Source organism: Aythya fuligula, chromosome 5 (assembly GCF_009819795.1).
Source record: "Aythya fuligula isolate bAytFul2 chromosome 5, bAytFul2.pri, whole genome shotgun sequence".
NCBI lineage: Eukaryota > Metazoa > Chordata > Aves > Anseriformes > Anatidae > Aythya > Aythya fuligula.
The window spans coordinates 43,669,973-43,697,790 of NC_045563.1; positions in this window are offsets into that span (position 1 = coordinate 43,669,973).

Sequence of the window (27,818 nt, forward strand, 5' to 3'; positions counted from 1 at the left end):
CCTGTCCTTACTACACAGTGTCCCAGTTTTCTATTTTAGCAATGAAAGTGAGATGAAGACTGCCCTTTTTTTTTTTTCATTTTTTTCTTCAAATTCCTGGCCAGCTTCCTTTTCCTGTGCCAGAATGTTTCCCTGAGAACCCCGAACACAACACCCCAGTTTTTCACTTTAAAAATATGATCAGTCTGCCAAGAGATGGAAAGAGTCTGCAGATTGCTACTGACTTACCAGTTATTTTGGCATCATTTTCCACATGACCTATCTTGGGAGATATTTTAACTCACATTATGAGTGATGCTTCCAAATGGAAACCTCTGTTTTTAATGGTTAGTTTTGCAGCACCAAGCACTCTATTGATTTTGATCTGATTTGTAGAACTAACATTTGCTCTAATGCTTTCCATATTTGTTATCTTTGCTTTCAGCTATATCAGTGTAAATATACTAGTATTCAGTTAAGTGCCTGAAGTACAATTATTCTGAAATTTGGTGACCATATTGTAAGGAACAATAGAGGAGTCGAACATACACCTCCTTTCTAGAAAGTGGTTAGCCTTTCAATAAGCTGAATGAATGTTTAGTGTACCTATCTGAGAAATAATTCCCGAGTTTTGGGCAAAATGATTCCAAAATATCTGTCATCACAGCTAGAAATCTAGAATCTCACCAAATGTTCTGGTTATAAATGTAGATTTTATGTTTTAAGGGTAGAAGAAGTTCATCAGAAAGGGAAATACAACCACTGATCTTTGATAGAAAAGATAAATTAGATTCTGACTTCCCAATCCCTACTTATCTGGGAGTGACTTGGGAATCCATTATATCAGCATAAGTCTAGTGGGGAGGAAACAACACAATCTGCATTCTCTTGGATTCCCAGATCTTTGCCATTCTATTGGGATGGCAGTGATTCTCTCCTTTTTTGCCAACAGAGGAAAAGGAAAAGAACTTTTCCTCATTCGTGTCAGAGAATATGTTCCACTACCATTTAAAATACAGTTTTCCCCCATAATGAGTAAGCCATAGTATTTAGCTTCAGAAAACAGCCTCTGGATGGAATGTGCAATGTGTTCCAATACAGTTTGCTTTCACATGTGCAATTTGTTTGTGACTCATGAATCCCCATCAATATGCCTTCTGTAGAAGACGTTATAAATGCCATCAATCCTTTATTTGTATTTGAATCACATGTATAAGGCACTGAGATACCAAGCAGATTTTGAGAGGTCAGCAGTTTTCATCTCTAGAACAACAAAAAAAAAATCATTTATGTGCAAGATTTTAGTGAAAAGTCAATGTGAAAGAGCAACAGAAATTCCTGACAAAGCCTCTCCCCCTCCAATCCCTCCCACTGCCTATCCTTTGCATCCTTCCTAAGTATCACCTCTCCTTTCCATCAGGACTGGCACTCAAAGATACCAGATGGCAGCCTCAAGATTGTAGCACCCTTTAATGTCCTGCCCTTTACTGTCTGGCAAAAGTGTTGACATTTCTGCCTTGAATGAGAAACTGAAACATTTAAAAATATATTCAACATGAACAGTCAGTGTCTAAGATGTTGTTTACACACTGCTAATGGGCTTTGACTTTAATAGAATGATCTTAGGTCTGCAGAACGCACAGTCAGGTGTGAACTGGATATATTTTCTTCTGTTATTTCTATTACATTAGAGGAATAGCCATCCTTTTTACCCGTAAACTTAAGACCTGTGGATACTATTTCTGTCAGCAAATAAGAAGGCACTGTTGTGAGCTTTCTTGCATGCATCAGCTAAACTATGAGAATACAATTTCTTAGACTAACCCCCAGGAAACTCTTGCCTCCACCTTTGGGGAGGAGTTGTTGCATTGGTACAATCAAGGAGAGGTCAGCTTCTTAAGTTGAAGGTGCAAAAATAGCAAGTTCATGTTCTATTATACGCTTGACTCTTGACCCATTGATGGGTTATATCGCTTACTGTCACAGGTCTTTGTCTTTAGTTGTGCATTGATGTTCAGAAGGTAAATTGTATAAATGTCTCTTCATCACTGAAAGAAAATAATTTATTTGTTTGGCTAAACTGAGCACAGAAATAATGGAATGAAATGTTCATTTCTAAGAGTAAGTTTCAGGAAATCTCTGGAATTTGTTTTTCTGAAGGACTCCATATAGAGACCTGAATCCATAAGAAGACAGGTATTTTCTGTAAAAAGCTAAACGGTCTCAAGTTATAGTAGAGCATAGTTACAAGAAACTCTTGAGTATGTCACAGCTTTTGGGATGAGTGGACTGGCATGTGTAAAGAAAGCACTATACATCTCCTGCATCTACTTCATAGCACAGTGTTATTTCTGATACCTACTGAAGCAAACTATTTACCTCCTCTTCATCTTAAGTAATTAGGTTGCTGCAAGGGAGTGATGAACATCAACTGATTTTAAGCCAATGTGTATATGTGGAGATTAGGTTTGGATTTATCATTGGTGGAAACCTGGGTGGGGATAGGAAGGAAAAGAGGACAAAATATGTAGAACACCTATTTATTTCATGGCTGTAGTTCCATGAATCTGAAATCATATGCTAATATAAATACAATGTTACTCTGATACCAGCCTGATATAACACAAGATGATGTGAGCTTTCTTTTAATGTATTTTAAATTTAATATTCAATTTTACTATGCATGATTTTCATCAGATTTAAGATTTTGCCTCAGTATATTGACATTGTGACACTGAACTGTGAGCAGGATGTGTAATACTGATAAATAACATCACAAAGGGTGCATTTCTGTAACCTATTTTTTTAATCTTGATAACATTATCAGTACTCTGAGGAGAAGAAAAAAAAAACTTACGGAACATCAGTGTGCCATTACATAGCCATGTAATAATTTACATTACTAAAATTTTCATGTTATGTTAATGTTATAACTCTTTCTGTAAAGTTTTTGAGACAGCATGTCACATTTCACATCTTTGCAAAGTTTTATTTTTTGTTGTTGTTCATTTGTCCTTAAATTATTCCCAATTGTTAAAAGGCACAAATTTTCCATTAATGATATAGGTGGCCATTTAATTCTCAAATATGTGGAATAGTTCATGATATATGGGTGACAAAATATAGGACATAATTTACCACCTAATCCCTAGGATGAATATATACTGCTTCAAGATTTAGTGCAGAAGGACTACATGTGGCTGCAAAATAAATACTACTTTCTGCTTGTACACCCTGTATTTTGACAGGCCATATTGTCTTGAGATAGAACATCAGAGAAAGAATGAATAATTTAATCAGAAATAGATGAGACAAATAGTTTAAGGGACAGTACATGGATTTCCTGCTTGAAAGCTGAAGTCTGCCTGTGCTTCACATGACCAGCCAACCATTCCACTCTAAAAGCTAAGCTGGTTGCATACAGGTTTCCACACATTCATTTCTAAAGCAAGCAGATAAAACATTCAGATTGCTAGTGGATGGAATGGGTTTTCTGTGGATTTAAGGGGCACATACTTTATACTGCCCTTATGAAAAGCCTGTATGGTAATTTTAAAATTAAGATTACCTCATTGATATGAAATTTTAAAAATCTATTTTCTATTCAGCAAAAACCTGAAGACTGTAAGGTTCATTTGCATATATATAAAAAGCTATGAATTATCCTTTTGCACCCAAGCTTCTATATGAAATAATATCCCTTATGATTTATATAGAAAAATAAAATAAAGTAATAGTACCATTGTACTTCAGTAGGGATCTCCATTCTCTTCCTTAGCATCATTAAGAACTGTTGGACAGAGTTATTCTTGGATGGAACGAGCAGAATGAGAAAATCTATGTCTTAAATTAGAAAAAATCACATATATTAAGAACTAAATATGAATGGTCTCTTTTGATCACAAGAGGTGGAATAAACATGTGGGATGCAAATGGCTTATGTCAAGACATGCTGTTCCTGCATTTCTGTGCTGTTCTTTCATATTTAAAATGCTGTTTTAATTCATCTTTGCATTTGTACATGCTGAGTGATAGGGTTAAGAGAGCTAGAGTTGTTTGTACATCTAAACCCTTTTTATTGGTATTTTGGTGACATCTAGTGGTGACAAAGCTTTTAGCCAGTTTTATGTTGTATGCTGATGTAGCAGGAACATCGCTTTATGGAGAACGCTTGTAACTAGGGATGCAAAACTGGCATTTTGTAAACTGCAGAAGAAAAGGATCAGCAACAGTTCTCGCTTCTTCTTTTGCTGCCTAATCACAGGGAACAGCAAAGTTCTGGTTCTTTCAAATACAGACAATCTGATATCATGCCAATTATTTTAAGGTTTCAAAGACAGGTTCCACTGATATTGTCAAGAGCAAAACAGAAGACTGGAAGCAGGATTAGGTGATGCCATAGTGAAACCTTGCTATCTGTTCTTCAGTCTCTGCCTGCTGCTGACAAGACTAAAACATTGTGTACCAATTGTAAATGCTTGCATACCATAAAGTAATACCTGGTGCTGACAGAAAGCCACAGAAAATAGCTGTAGATGGTCTTTTAGATGAGTCTAAATGAAAGAGAACTATTCTCAGCTGCCCTGGTTGTGAATACCAAGCCAGTTTTACCTATGTGATGTGGTTGCCTTTGTTAGAATTCACATCCATACCTGTGAAATCAGTCTCCGGCCCAGTGTGTACAATAAAGTAAAAAAAGAACTCATGCTGTGAGAGTTCTCTTTTCTGTCCCCCAAAGAATTAGTGCTGAATGGAGATACTTTGGTTGAACAGCACTATTTTCTACAACAGAAACATTATATTTTTGATAAATATTTATGAGGAGTTGGCAAGGGAGGAAGAGGTTATATTTTGTTGATTAGAAAAAACAGTGATTCAATAAATGACATTAAGCTACTGGCTTTTCTGCTTTTGTTTCAATAATATGAATATGGAGAGAGAGAGAGTGTGTGAGTGTGTTTTTGAAAGAGAGAGAGAAAGAGTGTGTGAGACAGGTGGCAGTGGGGTTGCTATAGCAATTACTTGTCACTAATGATAGGAGGGTAATTACTGCAGCAAATTCCCACGTAGCTATTCAGCACACAAGTTAGACTATTTCCCATCCTAAAATATTTCTGTATTTGTAGGATTACCTTTTTCATCTGATGGCTACAGGCTACATTTCTAAAATTGACAATAGTGTAAATCTAGATTAAGTTAATTATTTATTTATTCTGTCACTGCAATCAGGATTTAGTCACCCCACTGACTTTCAAAGAGCTGGTGAAGTTCTGCCTTTTGGGGTCTACTTTTCTCAATACAAAATTTTGATTTTTCAGAATGCTTTTGGAAGGTTCAATGTCAAAAAACATATTCAGGTCACCTTCAATTTTGCATTAGAGTAATCGAGACTAGTATGTGATTGAGTCTGACTCATCACTTAATTGCACAAGATGTAAATCAGGATTTTCTGCAGTGAACTAATAAAATTAAACTATTAATAACTGTGCAAATAACTACAAATCAGCCTATGTTTGAAGGCATTGAGAGAGTCATTGAGAGAGTTTCATTGCAATGTGTTCATTAGTATATTTTTCATTTCTTCTCTTTCCACTATTTGTAGCTTAACAGTGGCTTATCACCTCATGCAAATGAGAAAAAAAATCTACATTGCATTTCATCTTTAGGCTAGCTTAGTCTGCAGTGCTTAAAACATTTCTAAAGAAATAAATATAGCTGCAACTTCTTTGCTGATATATATCATGAAGATCTATATTTTGTGTAGAGTGGTCATCACTAATAAAATGGTCACAAAAAGTACCACAAATACATGGTGTTACCTTGGCTACAGTATTTCTTAATGATTCTCTTTTCCTTAATGATTCTCTTTATCCTTTTACCTGCCTTTTACTAATGAAAACGTGGATTATGGACATTACCTTTTAATTAACTGGTGGCAAATATGCGGAATTACAAACTGCTTTAGAAAATTTATTTTTTCCCCCCAGCTGGCTGGACTGTGATGATTTGAGGGTACACACTATAATTTCTGTCTTTTCAAGAAGTTGAAATAATAGATTTCATAACTACGAGCTGGAAAGGTAGCACCTATGCTCCTTAGAAGGATGTACCTGTTGTACCATAATTAACAAACGTTTGATGCACTCCAACTTAAATGTATTTCTTTTTGTCTCTCATTATAAAATTTGAAACTGTGCATCTCTGTGGTTACCGGTATTTAAGTACCTAGGCTTATTTCACTTTCCATCCTTAAGACAACTTACTGAGAAATTCATTTTTCCCTCTTTTTTTTCTCCAACATTCCAGTTTATTAATGTATGATCAAGATAAGCATTATTTGCTGTATTAATATGCCTAAAAGAAATGCTTATAAAATGTAGTTGTTTGGAGTTCTTTTTTAGTACAATTGAGTTATTTCAATTCATAGATAAAACAGGTTAATATGCTGAAAGTTAAAATCCATTTGCCAGCTGGTGACTTTGTACAGCAATTAAAATAATACTTGCTATAACAACATGAATAATTGTATGTTCAAATAAGGATTTTCAAAATTTTCTTTCCTTTGTTTATGCCTCAGGTGAACATTTTATACATAGGAAGGTTGATTTTTAATTTTCTTCTGATGTGTGAATCAGTAAATCTTATGAATCAGTTTCTCATAGAAAGCACTTGAATTCCCAAGGATTTCATAAGAAGCACTTCCCATTTTTCTCACTAAAAATATATAGCTTGATGCCAATTAAAATTCAGTGCACAGTGTACCCAGTAACCCTGATAATCAGTAAAAACATGTCAGAGAGCAAGATGGTTTCTCCAGCTGAATGGAAATCTCAACAAGCAGTTAACCTACAATAGGAAGAAACTCATTACTGGGATAGCTTGCTGCCTTACAGCACTTGAAAAGCTGATTAAAGAAATAATGACGTGAAACTATATATAAACCTGGCAAAAGCGGATGACATATTTCAGCTTGCACCAATGCTTATGTTGGCTCAGAGCAAAAAATATATATTTATTGATTGGTTCCTTACGTTACATTAATGTACAAGATTACAGGAAAGTCCATTATTCCTGAAAACCGACATCATTTTTGTTTGTTTCAGCTCTTTGAATCCTGATGACTTGAGTTCAAGTCCCAAACGGACTTCTGATCAGCAGGGTAGCTGATTTCTGAATAAAGAGAGAGAAAAAATGTGTAAACTTGGTGAAGTGCTCCACAAGCTCCAGCTTGCAAACCTCGCAGAGAGTGCAGCCCATCCAGCTCACAGACTCTCACCTAATACAACATGCTGTAAGTTGTGAAGAAATGTGTTTAAGTATAAATAGTCTCTACTGGCTTCAGGAAGTAAAACTGTTCCCTTAGTTTAGTCAACACATTGCTTGCTGGGGAAGCTGAGAGGCCAATGTCCTAGGCTCACCAGTGATTTCTCCCTGTAAAATGAAAGTTAGCAATAATTGTGTGTATAATATTGTCTATTAGGTGGTGCATAAAGGCTTGCATTGTATGTACATACTGTAGTTGTATAGAAAACATTACAGAGTGAGCCTGCTTTTAGCTTGATGCCTCATACAGTGGTAATTAAGGAGAACAGCCTTTTGATTTGCTACCATTTGCAGTTCTGCAGGAAAAACTGAGTTTAGGCTATCTTGTGCTGTGCATTGTTGCCATGTTTAATCTTCTGATTCACTAGGAACAATTACATGCGACACCTATGGAGAATTTAATTGCTTAGCTCCTGCCTCTACGGCAATTGTAATTATGGTGCAGTACTATTTGAAAAAAAAAAAAAAAAAAAAAAAAAAAAGAAAAAAGTGTGGTGTTTTTTAGAACATAGCACTGAATAATACCAAGGTTAGATTTATACAACAGCATAGTTCCAAGAATTAGCTTCCAGAATTAACCCTGTGTTTCTTTTGATGAGAGGCCAGGCAAAATAAAGGTTATTGTAAATATCCTCAGTAAAGCTTTCCGTTCAAGTCTATCCAATGCATTTATCCTCCCAATATATGTGGGAGTTAGCACAGCGTCTTTTTTTCCCCTCCTTTTCCAGCTGAGGAAACTAAGGGACAGAAATGTGTTGCCTGATTTGTCTTTATGAAAAATCCAAAGGAGAACAAATTAGTATGTGAAAAAATTTGAATTTATAGCATTCCCAAGCTACTTTTACTTTTCACGGGTGTAGCTTTGAAAGAAACATAATAGGCAAAAGGCCTTTTTAAGCTCTAAAACCCAAAAATTTCTGTAAAATGAAACATAATAAATAAATGAATAAATGTTGCTGTGTACTATTCTGCTGATAATTCCTGTTGAGCAGAACCAAAGATGTCATTGTCTGAATCACTGTGCACAATCCCAACCAAAGGAGGTGGTAGGCAGGATTATCCTGTTGCATTCTGAAGGAAATTTTAAAGAGCATCCAGAGGGAATTACTGTATTAGAATTTCATTTCCTCCTTATAGAAAAAAAAAAAAAAAAAAAAAAAGAATAATCATTGCTTCATTTGCAGTAAGGCATTTTTATTTCTTTCATCACCTAGATGATTTTCAGAACTGACCTTGATGGCAATTCATTTAAAAATTAAACTCTTGTTGGGAAGTCCTCTGGAAGCTTCACAAATTTAGTGAAGCTAGCAGTCTCTTAGAAGTGGGCACAGATCAAAGTCAGTACCAGTACTCCACAAAATATAGCCTATCCTGGCTGAAATGTTTATGACACTTAATAGTAATGCTGAGCTTTATTTCTCTCAAGTAAAAACTAATTGTATAGCAGTGAAATTCACTCACAATTTTCCACAGGTTACTTGTTCACCTTCAACAGCTGCTATGGTCTCCTTTAAATGATATACAACGTGGCCAAACATGTGACCTATACATAGCAAAAAGGCAACCCACTCCTTTAGTAATTATACTGTACAAGAAATATATGTTTAAGATAACTACTAAGTTTTTCTCCTTGCAACCTATCAAACATAGATTTAGTCATGCCAGAGAAGGTATAATGCTGTAATTGCCTGTAAGAATCTTGCTAGCATTTAGACAGTGTGCTGCAAAAGTAAAGGTGCACAGATCTGCTTCTGTGATTAACCTGAGAAATTTTGTATGAGAAAAAAAAGTTACTAAGAGAAATGTGTTTTCTTCAGATAATTATTATCTTCTTTTGATACTGACATCAACAGAGCTGACAAGATCTCTTTGAAAGTCAAGATTACCTTTCTGGAAGTTTTGCATCTTTTGTCATTAAAAGAAAAAATACCTACGTTGACATTTTAAGTTTTTCTCAGGTTTCATATTAAAAAAGCAAAAGATTTGATGGAAGATCCTTTGAAGGTCACAGGGAACACATGTCATACAAGAGCCACTGTATTTTGTTCCACGCTGTATATCCTTTTTTTTTTTTCTTTTCAGTCAGTAACTCTCTAAATGCATTTAGTTATGACATTAGGTAGTCATTTAACTGAATTAGCAGTTCAACATACGAACTATCCATACGTATTCTCTCCACCTTTTATTGTGTTGCAAAAAACTTCATCTGGATTGGGACATCACTGCTCAGATTTTCCACTCAACATGATCTGTGTGTTCAAAGCCAACATGATGATCTCACTTAGAATCTTCTAATATCTTCTGATATCATAAAATAGTATAGGAATTGTTTTCTAAAGACCTGTAGTTTACCACCATCTGACCAAAAAGCACTGGACAAGTTCAAGTCACTTGAAGTCTTTGTTCTTTGAATTTCTCACTTCTTAATTAAAGATATTATTAAACTATATTTGCAAATTGCTTTTTGAATTCAGTTTTAGGTTTAAAGTCACTCTTATCTTTACTGTACCTTGAAACTGTTTTCTGACTTTGTTTTCCTCCAAATTTACATATCTATCCCTCAACCAACTTCAAACTGCATCCCTTGTTTTATAATGTGAACAGCGTAAGCATAGTACAGAAGAGAAGAGACTCCAAACAGTAAATCTGAATGCACTTTTAAACATGCTTTTCCATTGCAGATATTTGCAAATGAAACTGTGATGCAGCATTTAATTCCCACGAGAAGTGCTATTCTCATTATATCTTCTGTCTGTATACAAGCTTCTGCTGTGTTACTTGTATTGCAATTTTCAGCAGGGACTCAGAAGAGAGAAAGGATAGAAACTCAGACAGAATTACTAAACTGTAACACAAAGATAATGAACTCTAATGCAACAGGACAGCAAATTAAAAGACTGGGAAGTTGTTAGCCCATGTAAAAATAGGAAGAAAAAGAGCTTTATTCCATACTTTTGAAGCATTCTTCAAAGCTCAGAGAGCCTACTAAACGAAGCAGTCCAGTTAATCTGCCCACAGCTCCTCAGTTCAGCTCTCTTTACAAAAGAAATCCAACCAGACATTTTTAAGAGCAATTATTTTTTTATGAAAAGGAAATAACTAAGACCTAGAAAGGCACATTAGGGGCTAGAAGACACACCAATCAGGAAATGGTTTAAGATCCCCATTCAGCTCAATTTGTTTTAAAGTATTTCAAACCCCCTGAATACAGCAAATTCTACAAATAGCCAAGTGGCTGGGAGACATAGTGCATATTGCCAAACAGATTTAAATGCAAAACCGAGAGTCTTGTTTCCCAAAGCTGTGGAGGGTGATTATAACACTGTCCAGTCTTAAGGCAAAGCAAGCCCCTGTTGCTTTTATGCATTTCCCTACCAGAGTCCTAATGTTCTCCTTCTGTGCAAATATACCTACAGAAGAACCATGCAGAATCCTGGTGGTTCCAAAAGTGGCATGGATTTGGCAAAACTGATCCCTGCTTTACAGCATTATCAACCACAAGCATTCAAGCATCATACAACATTCCCTGTCCTTGGCCTTTGGATTAAAATTCTAATAATTCTAAATATTTATTTAATAACACATTTTATAGTTGTATTTAATTTTCATTTTAAAAAACTCTTGTGAAAATCTAAATATGTTATTTTTTTTCTAGAAACGTGAAACTTAGGAATTTATATTTCTATTAAAACAAATCCTCAGCCTCTCATCTATGCACATAATACTAATAGCTGAAAGACATAGAAATGCACCTTGTTTCACAGGGCTGTGATAAAATCTGAAAGTTGATCCTGTTGGATTCATAGGCTGCAGTTTAGTTTCATTGTTCCAGAAGTTTATTGGAAGTGTCAGGTAAAAGGGTACAAACCAGTTGTAACCACGGCTTTTTAAGTTAACTGGCATTCTGCAGATGTTCCAACACTTCTAATTTATGGGACTGGGGGAATTTTCTTTTTTCTGCCAAATACAAGCCATCTGAATCTCTTAGTCTGGATGGGAGCCTGGCAGAGAATTGAAAGAAATGAAGGCAATATTTCCAGATTTTTGTTGAAAAAAAGCACTACCACTCAGGAAATCAGATACTCAGCTGTGTCTGCAGGGTGTAGGAAGCTACAACATAATCCTTCAGCAGCATCAAAGAGACTTGCACAGTCCTTTGCAATACTTTCAAGACAGAATAATTTAGAATATTTCTATCAAGACTATTGATTGCAAAGCACATTTTCTTTCCACTTAACCATATTTCTGATTTTTAAGGCTTGCACAAAAATGGTGAAGTATATGGAGCTGAATAGCCAGTAAAAGTTACATACAGAATGCCTGATCAAAAACAAGTTATCTGAGACATCTCATAAGTAACTGCAACTCTTTGAAGGGTAAATTAAAACCATTTACTGAGAAATAGTATATGAAATAATATGTGTTAAATAAAAATAATAAAGGAGCATTAAAACAGAATGGGATTATAGTCAAATGGCAAAGATCAGATTGGTTTCCAAGACACAGGGAAACAACTACAATACAGTGAGGAGGTTTTCAGCATAGAAGCACTGTGTCAGATATGCAGTGAAAGCAGTCATTTCCAAGTTTCAGGACAAGTTGCACCATGTATTGCAAAATAAACCGAAGATATATTAATAAGCATGTAGCTTGACAACAAAGCTGTCATGATGACCGTGATCACGCAGAGAAAAAGCTTTCCCTTGGATCTCATAAAAATGGAATAGACAAAAGTTGTTTGCAGATTATATGTTTGTGATATTGAAAACAAATTAGTATTAAAAAAAGACTAATAATAATGATGGCCTGGTTGAAGAAAGTATGAACTATGCCTCTTTTATGTATAGGTGCATGTTGCAAATTCACAGTGGCATATTTATAGAATACTAGCTATCCCTTAGATTGTGAGACAAAAGTGCCCAAAAGCAGAACCTAAAAGTGGCTTTTCATTATCTGAAGAAAAAGGTTGGGAAAAAAAAAAAATGTAGCTAACTCAGTGATCTCAAAACATTACAACACGTCGTATGTATAACACTGAAAACCTTGTGAAACAGTGGGATTACATGTAAGATTTCATAACCATTGAGACTAAGTCAAAGCTGACCATGACTGAATTCTCTACCATGTGAGTGGAATATCCATGTTTACCACAATAAAGCAAAAATATCTAAGTACAGTTATAGAATAAAAGCTTTAAGTAGGTGAATATAATTCATCTCAAAATAAGTGCTACCATTAAAGATAAGAGAATAAACCCTCGACCCCAATAGATATAGCACATTTGCAAGACATGAATGGAAACACTGAACTGTGGCAGGAATTACAGTTGCATGTAGATGAAATGTTGTATTTAATACAAAATATATATATATATTTCAACCTTTGAAAGTAGTGGTTAGATGATTCATTCAAAGGCCATGATACCTATTCTTGCAGATCTGTGTGGTCACACTCATTGCAAGTCCTGCAAGTAGCACTGAAGTTTAACAAAACTAAGGTTAATACAGTTTTTCAGTTCCTTTGGGGTACTCAAAATACTACTGCCTATGTTCTTTCACTGACAAATTCTTACCTAATCAGCAAACAAACACTATGACAGAACGGAATGAATTGTTTAGATAATAAAGCCCTGGGATTCAGTATTTAAACCCTATGAACAAATGCCCAGTGATACACACAATCACTTAGCTGAAATTTTGTCTGCCTCACAGGCTGTGCTGCTAAGTGATTTTATTGGGTAGTTATTGTTATTTTTATTTCCCATTATATTTTGCTTTCATTTGCATTAAATGGTAAGCAAAATGAAGTCTCAACTTCAATATTCAATTAGGTTTATTTAGGCATTAAAATAATTGACTGTTTTATGGAATCTGGCTTCATTTGAGCTACATTCTGTATCCTTTTGTCATTATCTTTTCCTATCCTTCAAAGAATGTTTCAAGAAAAATGTTTATAAAAACCTCTTTTTGTTCTGCTAACCCTGCAAACTAAACATGTTCCATTTATTTTTAAATTAAGTGAAAATTAGCCAGGTGTGATAGATAAGCTTTCTATACACAGGTCTAAATATTGACAAAAGGAGACGTGTCACTGGAAAAATCATCAGTCTAGCAATTATCACGTTAGCATGTTAAGTGGAAAAAGATGTGAAACTTCCAAATGTGTCAATACAGATTATTTCGTTTCCACCAGCTATCAGCTATACTGTGAACATCAGTGCCTTAATGTATACTCAGCAGCAGGTCGGCATTTGCAAGCAAATACTTTAACGTAGCATGCAGACTTGCCAGATCCGTGGAAAAATTGTGTATAACCCCTTCAGAAATGAGCTGCTGAGCAAATTTCTACAGAAATTCCACACATTTCTATAGAGAAACCCAGACAATGCAGGGACAGAGATAGAAGACAGGGTTGGGAACAAAAAGTCAGCAAGGAGTGTCTTTCTCACAGAAATAGCAGGGACTTTCGGGTCCAGATCTGAGTGGACCCAAAAAAAAAGAGGAGACGGAGCTGTTCACCATATCCCTGGAGAGGAAGCAGAGGCAAAGAACAAAATGTGCTAAAAAGCTTTTTGTTAGTAGGTCCAGAAACCAGCTGTGATTTTAACAGCTGGTTCTGCCAGACTAAATCCAGCCTCCTTCTGTGCAGTTCTGGCCCTTTTACAATTTTTGGCCCAAAACTTAAACAGGATTTGTAACAGAAGAAGAAAGACTTTTCCTCACTTTCTTCCAACATCTGCTACTCATTTCTGATCCCTACATATTAAGAATTTCTCAGATAAGGAATGTATTTGTCATTTTCAAAACCCATAGCGCATTATTTGCAGGTCAGTTTAACCTTTTACATTGCTTCTGTCCATCAAAGAATTTTGCAAGAAGTTAAATTAAGATGCTTTCATCAATGAGTAGTGGGCAAAGAAGGGAGAAAGACAGAAAGATGTAGTTGAACAGGGTGTATTTAAAAATACGTGTTAGATTTACAATGTAAAAAAATCTAACCCACTCCAAGAGCACTGAATGAACTAGTATCTACACTAGGTTTGAAGTTTAAATTCTTTCTCTGGTGAATAAACAGACTGACAATTTTGTGGCATCTTGTGAGAGAATCACAATATAGTAGCTCTCAAGATACAGTATTTTGGAGGAGGAACTTACAGAAAGTACTCAACACTCTGTGACCTAATGTCATGAAATAAATCCCCTTGAGACCAATTGAAACTTTATTTCAAGGATCTAATATAATCTAAGTTGTGTTTTGTTTGTTTGTTTGTTTGCTTCTATATAAGTCTTTAAAAAACACATTTATTTTTAAAAAGATGGTGTTACATGATGTGTGCTCAAAACGTGAGCCATTTTTGGTAATGATTAATCTGATGTTTGTCAATAAAAGGTCAACAACATGAGCGGTGCCTGAAGCAAAGCCTGATGAAGTCTACAGACAGAATCCATCCAATTTCAGAGAATTTTGGTTAAACCCATTACTGAATGACTCCAGGCCACATTATAGGGATAGTTTTTTTAAGAGTTAGAATACATGACAGTTGCATTCTGACTAAATTGCGTTCTACCTTTGCAGACTCCTCTAGGAAACATGGTAAAAGATATGTGGGATAAGGTAAACCTGATGATGCAGTTTGGTCACAGAAACCCAGTTACCATGGTGCTGCATTTATTTGTAACAGCATTCACTGTACCATGGCCTAATAGACCTTAAAGGAAGATAAAATCTTTTCAGTTTTATTTGTATTAGTTTTTTCAGTAGAAACATCCTTATTGCATATTTTGAGCCTCTTTTCCCTCAGAAGTGCATTATGCAGACTGCTGGTGGGATAGTACAAGCATAATTCAAAACTTGAAACTACTTTTTCCAAAGAAACAAAACTGTATATGACAGTTTCTAGTAATCTGGCAGATTATTTAGATGCATTATCTTCCTATCTATTTCCTTCAATAATCTTATTGTCCTTTGACTTTTAGACAAGAACTTCCAAGCACATAAACCAGTGGCAAAATGACAACATCCAGATAAATATCACAGTTTATATACAAAATGCCTTAATGAACAGTTTTTCCTATTTTTCACTGTAAATAGTTTGCACTGTATTAAATTTAATTGCAATCAGCCTCTGGTCAGAAAAAGCCAAGACACCGTACCCATTTATTCTTTTTTCAACATTCTCAGGAGTCCAGGCTGGGAATATTCTGAAAGAAAAAAACAAGAATAAGTATTTTGAGGTAAAATTCCAAAAGTGAACGAGAAAGATATTTTAAGGTTTGCTTTATGTCTTTTTTACTTTTCCTTGGTGCTCAGCATCACACAAAATTTGGCCCCAAGTCATAGAGATTTTAGGCAATAGTTTCCCCATGTTAAATTTTAAAAGTAGTTGCCATAGCAACTGCCAGACAGAGCATATGGTGTGTCTGTTACCTCCAAGATAACAGAGCAATTTCTAAAGAATTTTCTTTACAATATGTTACGAACCTTTGTACTTTTTACAATTTTTTAGAGTGCAGTATAAGGTACTGTTGTTCCCTGACATTCTCTTCAAGTTGAATGCTCATTTTGCAACTCTCTCTTTCATATTAGGCAAATATTTTCCTCTCTTCCTTGTCTTTCTATTCTCCAATATTCAGCAAAACATGGGAAGAGGAGATGTCTATTAAGTTTTATCTGAAGATTTTATCTCATTTTGCTAGAATGTTACCTTTCTTTTTTACAGTGACAATCCAAAAGAAAAAAATATGGAAGAAGACAAAATACAGAAGACAATAGAAATCTTAGTAAAACTCCTTTAATCAATAGGTATTGGGCAGTCAGACATTTTGCAGAGCTATCCACAGTCTTCAATCTGTTGACTCCTGTATTTGCCCAACTAATCATCTCCAATGAAAAATTATTATCTATTCAAAGTGGCCTCAAACAAGAGGAACTGAAAAATACAACCTGAAACCTGTTGTTTGCTAGTTAGTGCATTCTCCTTGAATAGCAAAGATCTATATCTTCCAAAATGACTTGGTCCTAACATGTGTTGCTCCTGAAAAGAAAAGGACAGTTTGCAAGTGGGATTGCAATACTTGCCTTGCTCCACTCAGGTGAGAAGACCCCACTCAGCAGAGCTCTCAACATTTAAGCATTGCAATGCTTACTTTGCTTTGCAGAATTAAAAGCAGCTTCATGAAATAAAGAAAATTCCTTCTTATGCCCTTTTGTGGTTGTATAGGCTGAAACAGGATTAAAAGAATAGTTACTAGGATACGTAATAATGTTCTGCTCTGTAATTCTCTGTCTCTTGAGTCCCTCATTCTGACAACTTTCTGCAGTTAAGGCACATTCTGAATAAATCTTCTAAAAAAATTAAAAAATAAAACTCCACCAAAACAGGATATATGACTCTACATTTAATTCTTCCCCTGAGGAGAAACTAAGAAAGAGAGTGAACCACTCATCATACACTTAGCTTAATGCACAACTACAAGGTGCTGACACTACCCTGATGAAGACAGAAGATAGTGCAAGTACAGAATCAAACATTTTAAAGGGCACTTGGCATGTATTTGTTGCCGTTGTTTCTTGGTTTACTTTTTATTTACTGTGGCTATTTCTAAGATAAGGAGAAATCATTCTGTAATTGGAATCACAGTACCCTCAATAAATATTTGGCCAAATGTTTTGCAAAAAAAAAAAAAATGCTTATATTTAATTAAAAGGTTGCATGGTTCATTGCAGTGATTTACAGTAGAGATACATTTTCTAAAATCCCCATTTGCTGCTGGTGCCAGGGGAGAAAGATACCAAAGAGCATAGCTGAAGGTGCTATTTCTCAGCAAGCATAGCTTGCAGTAAGGGCTGAAATGACTGTGCTGTGGGAAAAAATAGAAAAGTTCTTTGCAGTTAAGAGGAGAAACATCATTTTTATTCCCAATAATAACATTTAAAGTTAACTAATAATCACAGTTACAGGAAAAGCAATTATAGTAACTTCAGCTTTTAGGTCCTAAATCGCATTTAACAGAAAAAGGAGGGTCATGTGTGAGTTTCAGCTCATTTTAGTCATACATTATCAATTTATTAGTCTAGGGCATTTAGGAGATGAAAATAACTCAGTGTCCTGATTGATTGGAGGATGGTAACAACAAATTACATAAATATTAAATTAATAAAAAATGTATTATTGTATTTAATGTAAAAGTCATAATAAACTGAAAATTCTGTAACATAGGAAGATATAGTTTTCATACACCATTCCTCGTTTATGCTCTTATTATATAATAATAAGATCATATATATATATATATATTTATATATTTATATTTATATATATATATATATATAAATATAATTATCCTTTTACACAGATCATAAATTTAGATCAATTTGGTACTCATAAATGTAAAGTTTTTTCTTAAATTGTTGTTTCGTAGGTTCTTATGGCTTAGTTTTCCTTTTAGCCCATATAAAGATAATGATTGTTTTTCTATAAAATAAATAGATCTTCTAGGAAGCACAGTATAAAATGCTCCTAACTCCCGAAAGCATCAGAATCATAAGACCATATAGACCGTTTGCAAACACTGCCTATCTCAGCATGTGTATTAACATACTATGGCAAACAGGACACAAAGTATGGTTTGGAGATTAAGTATCATGCAAGCAGTAGACAATCTTACACTGGATTGTTTGTAACACAGTAAATCACAAATGGAACAGCTGTGAACAAATTGTCTGGCTGCATAAAAGGCAATCATCATGTTAGGATGCATAAACAGATGTATAAGCTGTAAGACACATTGAATATTTCTTCCATTCTCCTAAACTTTAGAAATATCTCACCTGGAATGATGTCTGCAATTTTAAGGAGCCTATAAAAAGCCATAGAGAATTTGGGTTTTATCTATAGGAAGTCAGAGAGTCTTAGAACATCAGTCAAGACTAAAAGAACTGAAGTTGTCTAGTTTAAAAAAAAGAAAAAAGAAAAATGATCAAAGTCTTGCAATATCAGAAAGTGTGCCCCAGAAGATCTGTGACTATCCTGACCTCATGACTGAAAGGACAGGAAGTAACATGCTTCAGTTGCAGGAAGAAAGACTGAATAAAGATACTGCAGTGTTTGTATATGATGTTCATAAGGTCATCTTATCAATCTTCATTGTTTGCGGTCAGTTTTAGTTGGATGTTGGAAAACATCTGCCAAAAATGACAACAATTTATAAAGGCCTTTTCCAGCTCTATTTTTTCTACAGATGCCTGATTTTATTGCCTTACTTTCATTCTAGAGTTCTGCAAAAGTTCTCCAAGAGATGTCATGGTTGCACCTTTCCAGATCAGTTTGTTATTTAAAAGACAACAGGATTCTCTACGGCACCGACAACACAATGTCTGGCGCTGAGATCTGTCTGCATAATTGGGTATATGCACACTAACTGGCAGCTCCAGTTACCATTTCTCTCAACTGGGAGAGCAGGAAAAGAGGGAGAAGGCATCACATCACCTAGCATTGCACTGGCTTTCTAAGGTTCTGTCTTATTTTCCATAATAGGACAAGGGAGCCTGTTTCTTGTCAGGGGCAAGACAGCAGAACAAATGCTGTTCCGGAAACTCCATGGTGGAGACAAAATTGTTACCATTTCAGGTTGTCAACATTGACCTAGGACATCTCCTCAGCTGCCTCTTTCACTCATTTTCCCAGGGTTGACAGCAGCTTTTGGTTTAGACGTATGGTGTATACTAAAAGGAGGAATAATGGCAAATATATTACTTTCAGATACAGAGTGATCATCAAAGATCTACCCAAAGCTATGATGCATTAGCATCAGATTCCATCTTCAGGAAGTCCATCTGGGTGGAGGAGAGAGTTGTCATTACCTTCTGGCTTTACTACCCCACCTGCTTTTACAGTCCAGCAAGCAACTAGTTTGGGGTCAACAAAGCCACTGTGGGTATGGTTATAGTGGAGAGCTGGCTCTCTATCCACTCCTCAACAGTACAGAAGTTACTGAAAAGATTCCCATCCCATAGAGTAGTATTCTGCACAAGATTCTATTGAGAAATGATCTGCAAGGGCTAACATCCAGCAAAACCTGCCAGCTCATGGATGGCAATATGTACTTGATACTAGGGTCTCTGCAAATCCCAAAGGAACTGATCTCTCTCCTGCTTAGTCAATTCCTTCTTCTGAAACAACCTCTTTCCATTAATCCTGAGTTTTTCCAGTTCTGTTCTTAGCAATCAACCACAATCTCCATGGACACTGGCTGGCTGTACCAGCCAGCACCAGGCCACATGATGTACAACAAGAGGCTTAAAGAAATAGGTTCATTCAGTCTTAAGAAGAATAAGCAAAGGGGAGATCTTGTTGCTGTCTTCAGCTACCTACAAAAATAGGGTAAGAGGTGGTGGACACAAATTGCAATATAGTAAATTCCAATTAGGTGTTAGGAAAAATATCTGTATCATAGTCAAACAGTGGGACAGGTTTCCCAGAGAAGTTGTAGCACCACCACCACCCAAAACTCAATCAGATAAGGTTCTAAGTAACCTATTTAAGTCAGTGTTACTTTGAGTGGGGCTAGATGATCTCAGGAGGTCTCTTCCGACCTGAATTATTTGGTGATTCTGTGATTTTATTCAACTCCAATAGAGGAAAGTGTCAGCAGGCAGTGTTTACCATTGAAGAAACTAATTGAAAATCTGAGTGAGCCTGAGAAAAAAGGTGAAAGGGTGGGATTTATCAAAAATTAGTTTGTGCCACAGAGAAGTTGGTATTGTTCCCTTTGGGATATATTTTTTCTATGTTGGCATAGAGCACATTGAATTTACTAGAGTTATTCCTCATGAAAACATAAATAACACAGAATCAACTCCTAAACATGAACATACCAAAAATAAAATAGCTGTTAAGTTTCTTTTCAGTATGGTTTATTCTATTTCAGAAAACATAGAACCCAATAAGTTATTTTCAAAGCACCTCTATAATTAAGTGTAAGTGAAGTATATCACTACAGCATATTAGTGACTCCATGTAAACATATTTTCCTCCTGAATGGTTATAAACAGGCAAGCCATAACCTCGTTTTTAGCTTTTTTCCACATTATAAATTCATTTTTCTCTTTGCAAAATGTCACTTTCTTTCCAGCAGGTTAATCCCAGGAGGTCTGGTAACTACAATTACTCCATTTAAATATTCCACATATCTGTCAAGACTCAGAAGAATTCTGTAGTGTCAGTTTAAATATAAATATATATAATTCTAGTTAATAATCATCACTTCAAGTCTGTTATGAAAACTGTATTACTCATTCAGAGTATGTGTGATGTTGTGTACGTATGCAGCATTTGTTGCAGCATTTTCATTGATTTATTGGTTAGAAAAACAACCATACTAACTGCAAAACATCAATGACCTCATACAGAAAACAATGCTCTTCAAAGGTAAACTTGTCAATAAGTTTTTATTCTCGTTATTTAAGGAAAAAAAGCATCAGAAATTACCTAGCTTTTTGTATACAGAAAGCTGAAAATTTATATAATAATTTAAAAGCAACTCCTAGCAAAACATCTTTGATGTTTTTCATTTCTGTATTATTTTCAACTGAATCAAACCTTTTCATTTACCAGTGATCAGAACTTTCTTTTTGTCTTGGTAGGAGGTCAGAAAGTTGACAATTTTCTGTCATCTTACAAATAGTCTGAAACACTACACAGTAAAAAATAAACATCTTAATGGTTTGGAAAGTCAAATTGTAATGTTAGTCTAAAACATATCACAAAGTTTGTTTCCCTTAAGTTAGATGTCTTTATTATGTCCCTGCTTACTTAGCCTGCTAGAATAGCCTTTGTAATAAAGATAAAAGTATAACTGTTTTTACAATGAAAGTTTCAAAGTTGTAGAACATATATCTTTATGCCCAGCAAACACAACTAGTACCCATGAATTGCATTTCAAAGCTTTTAATCTCCATGACAACCCACCTCAGATTCTTCAATAAAATGCCACTTTACATGCACACAAACATACTCATTTATGCACACCTACCATGTGTTCATAAATATCACCAGTGCTGTGGATCTTAAAATCATATATAATACCACTGATTTCTTTCTCTTTGAGAACTAGTCAGTCAGCACTCCAGCTAAAAACTTAATTTGTATCATTCTCTTTATATTAACTGTTAAATAAATAAAAGGCAAAGAGATAATATACAATGTGTTTCAAACAGATAAGGCCATACCTTGAGTTTTGGCAAGCATTAGGAGAAATACCTGACAAATAAATAAACATGAATTATTTCAAAAACCTCTATATCAATCACAAGTTGCATGGCAGAATTACTCACAGTACTTTTTCTATCTCGGAAAGGAAATGGTTGACTTATGTATTATAAGCAGAGCACTCTATAAGTTGTGTGAGGAAGGATCTAATTATTGATATGAGTCACGTATTGATGTAAATGTGGCTCACACCTAATACTAGAAAAATCACAACAAATGTTTAAAAAACTGTCCCAAGACTAAAGTTCAATTTAAGCCACTCCAGGAAATAGAGATCTGCCTACACAAAAGAAACAGATATTTGCTGCCAGTTGCCCAGTTTGTAATACTGCATTCACAAAATTCACTAATAACGGTCAGTTATCTTGCCTGATCTGTGTTTTCAGGACTAATGCCCTGGACTATCCATGCTTCCAGAGCTGTAAAACACCTGCTAGAGAGAATGTGCCAGTGCAGAATGTTGTATTTTCACAAATGGAAGAAACATTTCAGAACTAAAAGTGGGTCTGTCAAGCCTTGCCATTGGATGACCTGAACTGGTTAGCACAGCTGCAACTCATATCCTCCTCCAGCCCATGGCTTCAAAAGGCAGCATGCCCCTCTTACCCATAACTCTTTGAAGCATTTGCTTCAATAAATCTAGCCAACATTTCCAAATAACCTGTTTTAATAATCTCTCACATCTAAATCTACAAGACTCTACCCAATCCAAGAGATTTTATTAGGGTTACATGCACGTGTTTCAAGTACAATTTAAACCTGTTAAGCTACTCTGCAAGGTAATGGCTGATGAACTGAACAGATCTCTTTTTCCCTTCCTTCTCCCATGATATGTCAAAGGGTAGCTTAACCATCAGCATCAAATTTGGGAGAAGCACCTTTCTCCCTACATATAAAAGAAGAAAAATTCTGAAGAAGCTTTCAGTCATGGTAACAGCCTTCCCTGTGGCATCCCAGGTCACCTTCCAATTTCTTGCAAGTCTGCTCATCACAACATATTTTATCCTAATTTGTTTTGTCAGTGCAGATCACAGAATCATAGAACAGCTCAGGTAGAAAGGGATCTCTAAAGACCATCAGGTCCAATTTTCCTGGGAAAAGTGAGCCTAGATGGGGTTATCTGGCACCCTGTCCAGATCATGTAAGACATGTATGTAGCTGCCTTATTGTCAGTCTGGACGTAGAGGTGAAAAACACAGCAGAGAAAACAGTGGAACACCTCCAAGTATCTATTGTGCTAGGTATGAACAAAAATTCTCATCATTGTCTTTGTTGTCCATTCATTTCTACCATCCCTGCACTGACCTTCTCCAGAGGTCACTCCACTGTACATGTTAGAGGAATGAAGGCCTCGTCAGTGTATCACTTTTTGCATGCTATGTCAGAGGAGCTTAAGCATTTAGAAGGACTTAAGGGCATGTTGAAAAAGATCGAGTTAGAAGACCTTCTCTGCATACATGAATGACTTGGCCTTTAAAGGAATCTCAAAAGACATTATGGATTCAAGGTGGTTGGCTCACATACTGTCTGCCCCAAAAGCCTCACCCTCTTTCTATGGCTCTATCGATATTGAAGATCTATCGTGCATTCTAAAATGGCATTGCATTATATTCTAAAATAAAAATAACATGCATAAACTTCACAGATTAATACCAAATTAAGTTGTGTACAAACTTCAGTATATAAAGTCTGCAGTCCATTCCATGCAATTCATAGTAAGAATAAGTATCTTCTTCATACTGAAATAGTTCAAGTGTCAAACAAATGTTTCACTTAAAAAATAAAAAAATAAAAATAATACATCCATTTTATAACTACTACATCATGCAGTTAATTCTCAAGTCAAAAATACCATTTCTCTAGGATCCTAATGACATTTATAGGGTCTATAATTAAATAAACAAAAGATACTTTACCATGTCTCAGTGTCTTGTCCCTGTAAAAATAACATGCTGTACTTCTGCAGAAATATATCTTTTTTTTTTTTTTTCTGTTTAGTTTATTACCTACGGAGAAAAAGTTTTAGGTATCTTTTTATGTCTTGTAGCTGTAGTCCCTAAACTATATGTAATTACTTTCAATGAAAAAAGAAAACTATAATGGGAATAGCTTTATTGTCATATTTTTACTAGTGGGTGTGAGAAGTGATTTAACTTACAGGTACTGATTATTTAATTGTATTGATATAGAGCATACAGCCTACCATGACTAGTGAATCATTCAGACTGACAAGAGGAGGTGTAAAAACTCTTCTTGCTTCTATTCTGCCACATCCTTCCATTTTACAAAGGAAAAAGCTTTATTCATAGGTGGGGGTTAGTAAGCCATTAAAGTTCTTGGTAACAGCTATGAATGCATAAAGCAAACACATCAAATCCATATGGTAAAGTTCTGAAATTAATTGGATAGTGAAACAAACTATTCTGAGAGATGACTATATCATCAGATACACAATATAGCTAACTCTGAGCCTACTTATGGTTTAAAAATAATCTTTGTAAACTTTAAAAAATTAAGCTTATATACAAATTGCTTATTCCATTTCATTTGTTAGTGTATGACCTTTACTCAACACAGTTGTTGCGTAAACCCATTTACTTGTTTAGATGTGAAAAGACACCACAAACTATTAAAGTCTTAGCTACATCATTATGTATGAAAGTAATTGTACTGTGTATTTTTTCAACCTATGGACCTGCAGCAGTAGTTGATTAAAAGAGCATGAATTTAGCCTGCAAAATAATTGTGCTTTGGACAATACTTGACCAAAAGTAATTAGCAGAATTTAGAAAAATTCTCAGTATGGCTTTCAGCAACCTGAATAGAGAAGTTATCTATAGGTAAGCTTGAATATGACTGCTTGAGTTCTACAGTCATATTATACAGGAATAATAGAGTTCAGATATTGGATTCACAACAAAGCACAGACTTTGGGCTCAAAAAAGAATAATCTGTTTCTCTTTTCTTCTTCATCAGGTTTGGTTATATTTTTCACTAAACGCAAGATGAAGAAAAGTAAGAGACTAATGGATTCATAAAAACTCTTCAGTTATTTTCATTATCTCTTCTTCCTGGGGATAATTAAAAATAAAATGCATGTCATCTGGTGTCTAAATAGTTATCATTTTATATAGTTCCAGACAACAACAGATTTTAGAGCTATGCTTTTCTCATCCTTTTTCCTATAATCAAATTATGTGCATCTTTCTGTGTTTTTTTTTATTTTTTCACTATGTAGTATGCATATCTGAAATTATCTTGTATTTTCAGCATCATTAATAATTCCTTTATTGGTATCAATTAATATTCTAAGAAGCTGGGCAAAAGTAATAACCTGAAAGCATTAACTAATGTGCCTAGTAACAGAAACATTAAGCTTAAGATTAGATTTTTCTTTCTTGTATCTTTGTTTCTTGAAGAAACAAAAAACAAAACAGCTGCCTTAGAAAAGATCTAGTATTGGAAGAGCTGTGAACTAGTGATTATATTCACTAAATAGTGAAAGAGTTCCTCTTTTAAGTACTGTCACATGTTTGTTTTGCCAAAAATAAAGTGGGTTTCTTCAACAAATCACTAAAAATCTGTCTGGTATTTGTAGTTCACAAACAGCAATGTCATTGAAGGGAAATATTGTCTCCCTTTTTTGTTTGTTACAAAGGACTATCGTAATGTGTCTGACTGCAAGGCAAAAATCTCAGAAAACGGAGAAGTTGAGAATGGTTGTACATCCTGCACAACTTCGGAAGTGACATGTTAGTAATGGTCCATGGCAAAAAAAAAAAAAGCTGCCACATCTAGACAATTCTTTGGTAAGAACAAATTTTATTTAATGGTATAATGGTATAAAAGTGGATGGCTAGGAAGAGAATGAGACAGACTATTCTAAGTAATGTATCGTGAAAAAAAAAATAGAATTTAACTTATGATGACACTAGAAATGAAAATAGTCCAAAGATGAAATTTGCAGATCCTGAGGCAAGAATCTTTGTGCTTGTATATTTCTCGTAGTTTACTTATAACAACTGGAATTTCATCATTGTTGTTGATTTTCAAGTTGTTTTTCAGAACAATGCATAACACTATTTTTACTTAAACGTGAAATAAATGTAAAAAATATGATAATTCAACTTGTTTATCAATTTATAATTACTAAAAAGGATGAAACCACTAGAATTGAACTCACTCTTTGAAATGACAAAATTGAAGAGAATCATAAAAACAACTTAGAGACCTGAATAGGGAATTTGAGCATTGATACAGGATGTTTCAAGTCTGATAAAGAAATCTATTAAAATATTGTAATTCTGAATCAAATTATAAAAATATTTTTAGATGAAGTGAAAAAAATCAGAGAATTGTAAAGCCTAAAGAAGAACAGATAATGCAATTATAAGAAGATACAGGTGAGCTACTTAAATTATCATATTCCACTTAACAACTCAGTGATCATAATCATTTTACAACTCTATTATATCTAAAGCTGGAAGAATAATTTAGAAAATCATTAACTCCATCTAGTGGTGATTTTCCATAATTTTCACTTACAGCTATGCTTCCATAGGGAACTATATTCCAAGCTTTGATTCTAATTTGTTACACTTCAAGAAACAACAACAGGTAACAACAGCAATCCACTTGATTGGTTTATGAAAATCTTTTAGACTTTTTATAGTATTGAAGCAAATCAGGTTCAAAACCTATGCTGAAGAGTTTAAATTATATTCTAAAGGAACTCAGTTAGTAGCAATGCCAACATCTCTTCCAAGAATGGTGCTCAAAATATCTTGAAAAGAAAATCAACAGCATTTTCCATACAGTATAGCTTGGGAAACTGAGGCAAGGGAAAATTTGGCTAGTATTTGGCCACAGCAAGAATGTGGAAAAGAGCATTAGTCTCCGCAGCTGCTCTGGTCAGCCTTCAAACCACAGAGAACCATGATGAGAGAGGCCATCTTTCTCCTTGGATATCTTTGCTCAACCCAAGAACAAACTGATAGTGACTGGCACACCATAAAGCCATATGAAATGAAATGTTACTGGTACTCTCTTTCCCAAGCCATTCCATATGTTCAATTATTTCTTCCCGAAGTGGTATTCTGCATGCTGTCTTTATCAATACCTGTGGAATGACAGCATTTAAAAATAACTTGGTAGAGAACTGGGAGGGACTTGGTAGCTAAACAGTTAAAAAATGCTGGAATTTCATAGGGTACTTATCAGGCATGATCACCCAAAGAAATCATGGAAGTCCTCTTCCAAATTTTAAAGTAATGGAGATACAGAATTACTTCAGATCTTCATACATGAGCCAACTGCAAAATAGCAAGAGATCAGTCAATTGGGAAATCCTCTCTTGAATAATCATTTGGTAAAAGTAGTTTGATAGTAGTTTGTGTTTTGTTATGAGTTCCAGCTGCACTTCTTTTCTGACTCGTCATAAATAAGATGTAGATCAACACAGTAAATGCAGAATTTCAAAAAAATACTATACTTTTTGTAGCAAGTGATGCAGCAAAGGAATCTGTAAGAAACACAGCTTTATTTAATGTATGAAAAAGACCAGTACTGAACTTTTATATTTTGCTTTCTAAATTACAACCCAGACATAGTCCCCTGTGCACAGTTCTAATACATTGTGCTTACAGCTATACATCAGAACTTTCTTCTCCTATTACAATCCTACCTTAGAAAAAGGAAAAAAGCCCAACAGAAGAACAGACATTTTAATAGGAATAATTGTCCAAGTTTAAATTTTAAAACTATCAATTTTATAATATTTTTTTATTTGTAAATATTTGCTTATTTGAAAAGAATAACGGCAGTACTCTCTTGATAGAGATACAAGAAAAGAATGGATTCAAGAAAATAAATACTGTCCTGTTATTTTTAATTTTTTGTCAAGCCAATGTTAAGGCCTTAGGCAATTTGCAAAATGTGAAAAGTCTGGACAACCAAGGATTGTGTTAGTGAGTGTCAGCTCTAAATTTCTACAACAAGATAACACTTATAACATCTCAACCTAACTTATTTGTGTTCTTCGAAGAAGGTCTTCCTCTACAGAGTAGGACGACAGCAAATTAAACACAGAATGCTTATCTCAGGGTAGCACAGCTGAACTCAGATATTATAATAATTAAAACAATCAAGAATTCAGGTAATCTAGGCATTTGAGGGCTGAGAATGCAACCTCATCTTAGTGCTTGAGCTGAAATAGTAAAGAGGTTACAGGTCAAATTTACTTTCTCTG